Source organism: Chenopodium quinoa, unplaced genomic scaffold, assembly GCF_001683475.1.
Source record: "Chenopodium quinoa cultivar QQ74 unplaced genomic scaffold, ASM168347v1, whole genome shotgun sequence".
In the NCBI taxonomy this organism is placed as follows: domain Eukaryota; kingdom Viridiplantae; phylum Streptophyta; class Magnoliopsida; order Caryophyllales; family Amaranthaceae; genus Chenopodium; species Chenopodium quinoa.
In genome coordinates, this window is record NW_018742381.1 from 531,291 (window position 1) to 542,525 (window position 11,235).

An 11,235-nucleotide genomic window follows, 5' to 3' on the forward strand; every position below is an offset into this window, starting at 1 on the left:
AGCTTCTAGAACCTCCTAGGACATCCTTGAATCATCTGTAAAATCTAGAGTTGAGTAGATAATTCTAGAGCCTTGTACATAGAGGAGGGAATGTACTAAAGAAATGTATAGAATACTCTAGAAAGGATTAGATCTAGAACCCTCCATTTGAGGAGGTTAGTGAAGGTTCTAGGCCATGCTTAGAACACTATAAATAGGGGACTTGGCCTTCATTTGGAGGCATCTCAGAAAATACTTGTAAACACTCTCTCTCAAGCTATCAAAGCATTCAAAATATTTATATCCTCTTGTGTTCTCAAACATTCCTTAACTTTCGTTGCACACTCTTGCTTGAAGCATTTCAGGGTTAAGCCTTGACTAGCATCCGAGGGAGGGAAGTTAGTAGGCTAACGTGCATAAGACTAGGGGGATTAGTCAGCACGTGACATTAAGCTCTCTTCTTAAAGTGGGGTAATTTTGGAAATCAAGCGTGATTTTATTATAAGCATTCACTTGATGCCTACTACTAAATACTCCATCCGTCTTTTATTTACATGCCTACTTTTCTTTTTTACGGTTTCAAAATTACATGTCTATTTCTATTTAAAGAATATACTTTTTGACAATATACCCTTTTTTGATAAGATGTCATCAATTTTCTTTAATTTTTTTTTTGTACTTTTCACATCATTTTCCAACACTTTCTCTCTCCATGTTTTCAATAATTACCTACCTTTTCTTTCTCTCTATCTCTCTCTAACCCCACATGCATATTTGTACTTTCCAATCATGAGTTTTAAGGAATCTCTAAGTTCCTTAATTCCCGTGAAAAATGAAAAGTAGGCATGTAAATAAGAGACGGAGGGAGTAATTAATAAGACTTCATTGCTTGCCTACTACCTGTATCTCTTTACTCTAACCTTAAATACGTAGCATGATGAGTTAATCAAATTAAAATAAATGAACAATCTAGCATTTGAAGCTTTGCCAGGCAAATGGTTTTGATTCTTGTTATCCGGGCTTCAAACTTCTAACCAACTCTATCCTACTACTTTACTTAAACACTTCAAAACAGTATACATGACGGAGTAATAATAAGACGTTGGCTAAAGTAAGTAATTTAAGACTTTATAGTAAGTGAAACTGATAGTCCAACAAAAATAAAGACGTGAGTAATTAATTTACTTTTTGTCACGATTATATTGAGATGATAGAAAGAGTGGTACAATCACAATCACACTATACAAGTATACATGGCAAATTGAAGATACCTTTATATTGTCTGCTGGATTTCACCAACAATCTTTAAGAAGAAGTCGCTTTTATTGCATAATTATTCACACGTGTCAACTAGGGAAACGATAGCCTACAATTAAATCCGGGCATTTTGGTGTTCAACATGCTGGTTATTTCACTGGTTTATTATTAGTAGTAATTATTATGTCAGTCCACTTTTTTTTTTTTCTTCTTTTATTTTGTTCTGCTGTTAAAATTCTGTGATACTGTAATTTTTTTGCTAGCTGATGAGGTCAAGTCTTACCCTTCCTGACATTTTCAGATCCCTTTTGAGAGTATTTCTTAAAAAAAAAAAAAAAAAATAAGAAAAAAAAAATACTCTACGGATTTTAATAGGTGGTGGTATGTGAAGTGTTTGGATTGAGTTGATTTAGTTTAAATCGTGTTTAGGTGATAAGTTATATGAGTTGGGTAAAGTTAAAACTTTATTTTGTTGGGGCATACTCTATGTTGAGTATATAGGGTTTATTTTGGTTGTATATGTTTTAATTAAGATCAAAATTGAGTTATTGAATTTGGTGAAATACTTAGGCCCTAATTTGTCCACCAAATTTTCACTAACTAATTTCTAGAGGTGATCAAAGGCGGGCTGGGCCAAGACGGAAAAACCGGCCCATTTGGTCGGGCAGGGTCAAGCTCCAAGCCGAAAATGCTTGTCCAAACCCGTAAAAATCAGCCCGACCCTAGCAGACTTTTGGTCGGGCCAAAAAAAATGACTAAAATCGTAAAAGATGCATGCCCATCCCGCCCAAAAAATTAAAAAAATTGAGTTGGGCCCGACCCATTTTCGGGCCGAAAAAATTCTGTCCAAAATCAGGCCGGGGTTGGGCTACCCATGATTAAGTCTACTAATTTCAGAAAAATAAGTTAAAATAAGTTCAGATTAATGATGATTTCTAGTACTTCAAAGAATTAATAATGACTATTATCTAAATTAAACCCATTTATGAGACAATCAGGTGAATATAACGCAATATAACACTCTTAAAGTTAGGTCAAAATTGGAGTTGGGTTATTTCATATTGGGTCAATTTTTTCTAGTTATAAGGTATAGGGTGATGTCGGAGAGAATGTGGGGTGTATGTAGGTTTGGCAAGGATGTCATATTAGAGAGTGACTGGTGAACATGCGATTACTAACTTATTTAATTGCTTAGTTTGTTAAAAATGAAACCTTTGTCATTGTCTTATCTAGATATATAATTAATAGTAGTTCGTCTAAAATAGTTAACGTGCACGTTCTTATTTCTCACATCGTCATAATCAAAACTAAAAACTACTAAAGAATTATAAAATAAAACAAGGACACAATCAAAGACTACATTTATGTGTTTTCTCAAAGAATTTAAACAACATTACACTTCTCAATATAATCTTTGTCCTAGCTAGTAATCTAGTATAGTGAATAATTGAATATAAAAGAACCCAAATTCACCTCTTCAATTTTTTCTCTAGCTTATTCATCCTTCAATAATGTGGATTGCTAAACATCGCCCGCAAATCTCCACATAAAGCCCACAAAATTCACTTGATTTGACAATATTTCCCTTGACCTAAAAAAAAAACACTCACACTCTCATCACTCACACTCTCATCGCTCATCTTCTTTCAACATCTCTAAAAAAAAAAAAAAAATTCAAACTACGGCAATGTCGAGGCGGCAAGACAAGGAATTGGCGGCGGCGGCGGAGGGAAGGAGTTCTCAAGGAGGCAAGATACAATTTCTTATAAAAAAAAAATGAAAACCGCCGTGACGGAGGGGGGGGGGCGCCTTGGCTGGACGCCCAGCCAGTGGTGGTGGCGCCAACTGTAGACGCCGCAACCAGTGGGCTGACGCCTGGGCTGGACGTCGTAGCCACGGTTGTGGCGTTTTTTCAAGGCGCAGCAGCCGTGGCTACGGCGTCCAGCCAGGCGCCAGCCCACTAGTTGCCGCGTCTGCAGCTGGCGCCACCACCACTAGCTGGGCGTCCAGCCAAGGCGCCCCGCCCCCTTTTTTTTTATGTGTATTATTTTTTTTTCTTTTTTTGTGTAATATCTTTTTCAATTGTTTTTATATTTTGTTGTTTATTTTTATAAATTTTTTCAATTTTGTTGTATTTTTTTCTATGTTTATATTTTGTTTACAATTATTTGTTTGTTTTATTTGTACATTTTTATTTTTATTCTCTAATTCAATTTGTTAGTACATTTTTTTGTTCATTTGATATTGTTTTTGGTTAGTTAATTTATTTTAATTTTTATTATTGATTTATAAAGTCTTAAAAGGACGCTAGACAAAAATCAATATAAGTTCAGTAAATTATCAAATAAAGCGACTACACCTAATTGAAAACCAAAACTAAAATGGGAATGAATTATTTATGTTTATATATATTCTTATGTGTTGGTTTTATTTCCTTTCTTAGTGTATTTTTTATTCTATTATTTTTATTTAAGTGTTTTGTTAATTTCTTTATGATGTTAATTTGTTAGTATGTTTTTAGTTTATTTGATTTGGGTATTGGTAGCTATTTTTCGTATAATTTTTTGTAAGTTTATATATTTTTAAATTTTTTGTAGAATTCACTAGGTCGTCATGGTGCGGGGAAGAATGTAGAGCTTCTTAGTAGAAGCTATTCAGTGGAGAGGTCGGGGCATAGACATGTTAGATCCCGTGGTATTTCGGCCTCGGCTCGTAGAGAACGGATCCACCGTCGGGATGAGGATGACGATGACGATGGTGATGCTTAGGAGGGTGACCAGGAGGAGGAGGAGGAGGAGGGCGCATATGAGGATGAGGATGTGGACGATGGGAGTGGACCGTATGATGATTACGGTCCATTCAGTCAGAGGGTTGATGACATGTACGAGACACATATGGTGGAGGTGCATAAGGGTAGGGGTAGTAGGTTTGTTAGTAGATCTGGCACATCATCTGCGTCCACTATATCTGGGACAAGCAGGAAACGGTCAAGGGCCGTTAATGATTCTTGGGTTGTTAGGAGTGAGGTGCCCGGTGGGCCTGTTGACGAGAGTGTGATTCCTAGCTTTCTAGGACAAATAGCTGCCCGTATTTGGGAGGACCAGGAGAGGCCTTCAGTTATGGGGTTGTTGAAATGTCATACCCGGAAAAAGACTTGTAGCTTTTTGCGTACATGGGTTGAGGCTTGGTCGGCGGAGAACGAGATGTTTGAGCGACTGGAGGGCACTGGGGTGAATCACGTTCCTGCCACCATGCACGATAAGATTGACAGTACGCTGATCACGGCTTTCGTTGAGCGATGGCAGCCGGATACAAACTCTTTCCACCTTCCGTTCGGTGAGATGACGATCATGTTACATGACGTCGAGGCCATTCTGGGGATTCGTGTTGAGGGTAAACGACTTTGTGCTGTGGCTGATGCGGATCAGGTAGATTTGCTGGCGGAGGTGTTGGCGGTGGACAGGGCTGCACTGTACACCGAGGCGCTTGGTGTTTGGGAACACGGCGGTGTGAAGATCGCATCCGTGTTGCAGCGGTGTTTGTACCCCAGTGCACGTAGGATGCACGACGCACAGCTGAGTGCTTATGTTTTTCTACTCCTCGGATGTACCTTGTTTCCGGATAAGAGCGGCGGAAACAAGCTCAGGCCACGCGACATAGTAGAGGCGTGTGACCCCGACAGTGTAGGCCAGTTTTTCTGGGGATCGGCTACGTTGGCGTATTTGTATCGCCAACTAGGATTTGCGAGTCGGGCTGACGCGACAGGTATCACTGGGTGTCTGACTCTATTGCAGACCTGGATATACGAGTACTTTCCTGCATTGCGACCACATCGTGACCCGGTTCCTATTGATGAGGGGATGCCGCGTGCTTGTGCGTGGAGACCGCGCTCGGAGAAGAAGTCCGTTGACCGCCTCCGATCGATACGGTTATTGCTTGACAGGCTGTCCCCCTTAGAGGTAACGTTTATAAATTGTTTCTACATTTTATTATTTGCACATATTATATTCATGTTATTAAATTTTAAAACTATGTGCAGGTGAACTGGATGCCTTTCGGCCCGAACCCTAGTGTTAGGGTACCCAGGACCTTGTACACGGGACTCATTCAGAACATTAGGCCCGATGTAGTTTCTCAGCTTCTCCAAGACCCAATAATAACTTGGAGCCGTCTCATCCTTGATGATTGCATGACCAATCAGAAAGTTCTGGTTCGTTAGAGTCATCCCCATGATCTCAACCAGTGGGAACTTGTACTTGTTTGTCTTGTACGTTGATTCGATCAAAATCACAAATGGCCAAGACTTGATCATATCAGCACAATCAGGATGCACAAGGAAAAGATGAGTCACCTCCGCTGTATCTTCATCAGAATCAAACCAGAACAGGTAACCACGTGATTGTGCCTGGTTTAGCAGCTGTTGTATAGGGTTCCTTCCCTCTGACCGTTCAAACCTGAGTTGCTGTCTGACGTTGTAGATGTGTCTTCGGTTTGGATGGTCTTCTGGAAATTTCTCTAACACAGATGCTAATATTTTAGCAGGCTTGACTTGAGCATCACTCATTTCTTTCACAACTAGTTTCGCAGCAGGACTTAAGCCGCTCAGCTGTCGATGACCCTCTTCATATACTATCATCTCATGGTTGTGATACCCCCATTTAGAGTAACCAATCACTTCCCAACCGTCACGACTCCATAGTTGTCGGACCTTTACTCTGAACTCACACCCACAACCTTTCCGCTTTGTATCAAACCGAGTGGCTGTACGAAAATCTCTTTCTTCTCTTTTGCGATAACGGTCACATCTCAAAATGCGATCCATTCTACCATCCCGTTGAGATTTATGAGTTACTACTACCAAGCAAAATCCAGCTGCAATTGCAACCTGTTTTGCCCAATCAATCTCTTGTTGAGCTTTCTTCGAATGGACCATCATGTCCAAATATCCCACTGTAATCATTTCCGTCTCCACCATAATCCTGCATCAATTATATATTATAATAAATACATTTAACGGATAATACATTTAATTTCTATATTTACACAGAATTAACACAAAAAAAAACATAATTATGTATAATATTATTCATACACATACACATACAAATTTTAAACACAATCATTTATAAAAGTCACATAAACAATTAAATATTTTGGTATACATTAACACAAATCTACTCACTACATACATAAACACATTAAATTATTAAACATAATTTTAAAAAAACACCGTTTTGAATTTTCAATTTGAAATAAATTAAAAACAAAAAAAAAAAAAACCATTTCCATTTTTTTTAATTCAATTTTGAATTGTCAAACTTAATTTTAAAAAAAAAACCTTTCTCAACAATCAAACTTAATTTTTAAAAAAACCCAATTCGAATTTTCAAACTAAATTTAAAAAAAAATACCATTTCGAATTTTCAAACTTAATTTTAAAAAAACCTATTTCGAATTTTCAAAATTAATTTTAAAAAGATCCATTTGGAATTTTTTTAAAAAAACATTTTCGATTTAAAAAAAAAAATAGATAAAAAACAACAACAAAATCAAAAAAGAAAAAAGAAAAAATATATATATATATATAGGTGGCGTCTGCCAGGGCCGCCACAGCCACTGGACTGGCGCCTGGCAGGGCCGCCTCAGCCAGTGGAGTGGCGCCTGGTTAGGACGCCAGTCTGGTGGTTTGGGCGTCTGGGCTGGACGCCGGTGTGGTGGTTCTGGCGTCTGGCTTGGACGTCCATGCTACGTTAAGGGCGTCCATCCTAGGCGCCGGAGCCACTCCTACGGTAAACCGTGAATTTTAACGGGGACTTACCTCGTTTTCCGTCGACGACGACGTACCTCCGGCGTCCCCCGCATCTCCGGCCTGCCCTCCGGTCTCCCCCGGCGAGCCAGTACTGCTCCACATTTTTTAAATCGAGATTTGTTCAATTTTAGAAAATGGGCATAATTGTCACACCAAGTTATATTTGTGGGCTTTATATGGTAATTTGCGGGCGATGTTTAACAAATCCCTCAATAATTGGGGTATTGTTTCCTTCGGTTCAAGTAGTGCAACAATGTTGAAAAACTTATGTTTGTACTCCCAAATTTGTTTTTGTTTTTAATTTGATTAGATTTATGCTCCTTTATTTTTATTATTATTATTGCATATTTTAATTGTCCTTTTATTTTATTATTTGTAATAATCACCTTATTCGATTGATAATGCTAACTGATTGATTGCAATAACGCCTAATTAATAAGACGAATTTTGAAAAATGATTTAGGATCCCTTTAAATATGATATTTTTAAAATTTACCAGCCACAATTAATTATCTGTGGTAATCAAAATAATTTTGGCATTGATTATTTGGCTGTTAATTGTATTTATAAGCTATATTCAATTGCAATTTTCAAATGTCATCAAAAGAATCAAGTAAAAACCAATACGAATATGTGATTAGTTCAAGACCACAAGCATGAAGTCATAATTTCTTAGGATCTATGATTGAGTATGGTTAACCTTGTTAGATTAATGACCTTTTTTTTGTTTTATTTGAATTATGCCCTATATAATTAAGACAACAATTTACAAGTCCATTAAAACTTAATGGCGGCTCCCTATTTTTGTCCCTACCATTGACCCATTCGATACAATCAAAGTTCAATTCCCAATTCACCATTTATATTCATTTGTGCAATTATGTGTTAAGTAATCCACGCCTACAATATGACCATTCCACAATCTTAATTGGATTTCTTATTAGCCTTTAAGTTGAGCGCTTATTAGGACAGTATGAGACTTGAAAGATTCGTGAAAATTCAATTTTCAATTTTCAATTTAATTAATAATATGCATTTATTTATATAGAAAACAACAAAAATCAATGGTTTGTTTTATGTTTGAAGTTGTGCATGGAGATTTCGGATATTGCTTCTCCAATGCTCTAGGACTGCAATCAATCTTAGTACCAATTTTGGCAAAGGTAAATAAACATATATTTCGGATATTACGAGATTTATTTTTTTTTATTATTATGGCAAGAATTGAATCATTGTTTCATGATTTCTTTTCCTAAGTTATCTCCGGAAAAAATCCTAAGCTCAACGATAATGAATGGAAAAAATTGCTTTTTTATAAGTCGTATGAATTTAATTTTTCACTTAATCTCGTTCTTTGGAGTATAATATTATCTTTATGATATCTTTACATATCTTGTAATAGTTACTTAATATGATTAGGTTTCTCATTGTAATTCTATAAATATTGATCAATTGAAATCACTCCGGTGAAGGACTTTGAGCTTATCTGACATGGTGTCAAAGCTTAGGTTAGATCTTGGAATTGTTTAGATCTAAAAAATTTTCTTCCCCTGCCGGTAGGTTAGAAAATTAAACCCACCCGCGTACACAAAACACACTTTTTTTTTTGCTTCCGCGATTTATTTATAGAGTACGATTTTTTTTTTTTTTTTTTTATAAGAGGTAAATGTATCAAGTGGTTAAGTGGTGGGATTTTAGTAGCTTATTGAGCAATTTTATTTGTTTTTCCTCAATTGTGATTTCCCGTAGTAAGGTACTGTCTTCTCCCAATGATGGTTTGATCCCTTAGCTTCTTCTTCTTTGCATCTATAACTTGGCCCAAGTCTATGCGCGACTCTTCTCCTTCTCCTTCGGCCTAACAACGCTTATCTCTAACAATGCTTATCTCTACTGTATGTAGGTCTTGGTTGTTGCTTCTCATCGTCATCACCGGTGATTAGGGGATTTTTATCCACCAATCACCGTTGGACAAGTGGACCAACCAGGTTCCGCCACGTGTCCTTCACGTAGGCCAATAGGAGCCTGCCACGTGTCAATCACAGATACCTCCTCTACGGACCAATTGAGACACGCCACGTGTCCACCCATGCCAAATGGGAAAACCGGCCAACAAGGCCCAATCCTGTCTAGAGGCCCGGTCAGCCCTAGGTTAACCCTAAACCTAGAGAGTGGCACGCTTCTCAAGACTATAAATACTTAATTAATCCTCATTAAAGAGCAGGCAATTGATCAAGCAATTAATCTCACCTGAAGAACAGAGAAGAACAGAAACATTACGGAACACTAATAACCGGCTAATCTCGCTAACAAAGCAGATTACCTACATTAAACACTCTCACCTAGAGAGATCTTATTACTTTAATTTCCGTATTAATTACTCCTTAATCAGGTACTAACTTGACCGTTGGAGGCGGAGCTCTCAGGAGTCTCCGTTATTTTGCAGGTACAGGCGTCCGGTTCCAGTCTCGGAATTGTAACTCTCCCGCAGGACATCAGAAAACCCCGAAACATTTGGCGCCGTCTGTGGGGAGAGTACTTCAGAGATGGCATCCAAGTCTGTACCGACTCCTGAAGAGAGGCGTCCCCTAAACGACCCTCAAGTTCAGTCGGACCATGACACCGAAAGTGAATTTGAAGTTGAAACTCATACAGCTCCAGACGGGACCCTAAGGGCCCGACGTACCCGTCATACGAAAGGAGGGAACGGGAGCATCTTCAAACAGGAAGCGAGCCAGCAGGCGCACCGCCTGCTCGGCAACAGCCGACTGATGGGTCTGCTCCCATCACAAGGTACGAACTCATGACCTTCATGAGGGACTTCAAGGGAGAGATTCAAGAGTTGATCAACAAAAAGCCGCCTGCTTCAGTCAAAGAGCAGTCGGCCAAGAAACCTTCCACTTCACTGAAGAGGAAGCCAGTTCAAGGGCGAGAGGCGACTCCTCATCCTAAATCTAGGAAGCGGGAGCCACCTGCCCTTGATTTCACAAAATTCCGTTATCCTACAGGAAATAGGAAACCGGTTCGTCATATTCAGGCGGACGGGTCAAAGCAAAAGTTCACAGATGCTCGGCTACTGCTAGAGCAGAAGAAGAGTGACCGATTGTCAGAGTCGGCTTCTACTTCAGACTTTCAAGACAGTTTGCGAAATGCCTCGATGAGGCATACTCAGTCGTACCATGAGAGTCAGTCAGGCGGCACCTCCCGTCAGTCCGGCTTTCATAGTGCCCAGGCGGTACCAAACTTACCATTTGTGCCGCAACAATAGTATTTTATGCAGCCACCTCCATTTGGTGGACCTGCAGCAAAAAACGTCCAACCTATGGACTGGCAGCTACGGTTGCTTAGACTTGGTGAACAGCCGTCAGCCTTCTCCAAGGAAATTACTGAAGCCGCTCAGCCGGCCAAAGTAAAAAATGTACTAGTAGGCGCCTATGACGGCACTACTAACCCAGAAGACCATCTGATGGCATTCACCAACCTGATGTACCTTCAAGGGTTGGATGATCCCACTTGGTGCAAGTGTTTCCCAGCGACTCTCAAGGGAATCGCACAGCAATGGTTCGGCAACCTGCCGACTGGTTGTGTAAACAGCTTCAGGACGCTTGCTTACTTATTTGCCTCCAACTTCGCCATGAACATCCCTGCGAAGAAAACGACCCTTGATTTGGGAACAATTCAGCAGGGCGAGAAGGAGGGGCTTCGTTCTTACATCAGGCGGTTCAACCTGATGAGAATACAGATTCAAGGGTTACCGGATGAGGTAGCTTATACTGACTTTTTTAGAGGTCTCAAAGACGGGTCTACCTTCAAATTTGATTTGGTTCGAAAAAGGGTGGCGACTCTTCAAGAGGCCTTGATTGAAGCAGAAGCCTATATACAGGCGACTGATCTGTGTACGATAAAACAGTCGGACGGGAAAAGGTTCGACAAAAGAGAAGGACGACAGAAACAGTCGTCTAACAAAGATGAGAAAAGAAAAGAGGTCTGGGCGGCTGATTCCTCTAAACAGCCGGCCCAGAAAAAGAAAAAAGAATTCAAACCATACTCCCCAAAGTATGTGTTTAACAAGGATAACCAGTTTATCCTAAAAGAAATAAAGGGACGGATCTCAATTGAGAAGCCGGTCCCCATGAAGGGTTCTGCAAACAACCGGAACCAAGATAGAATCTGTGCTTATCATGATGATGTTG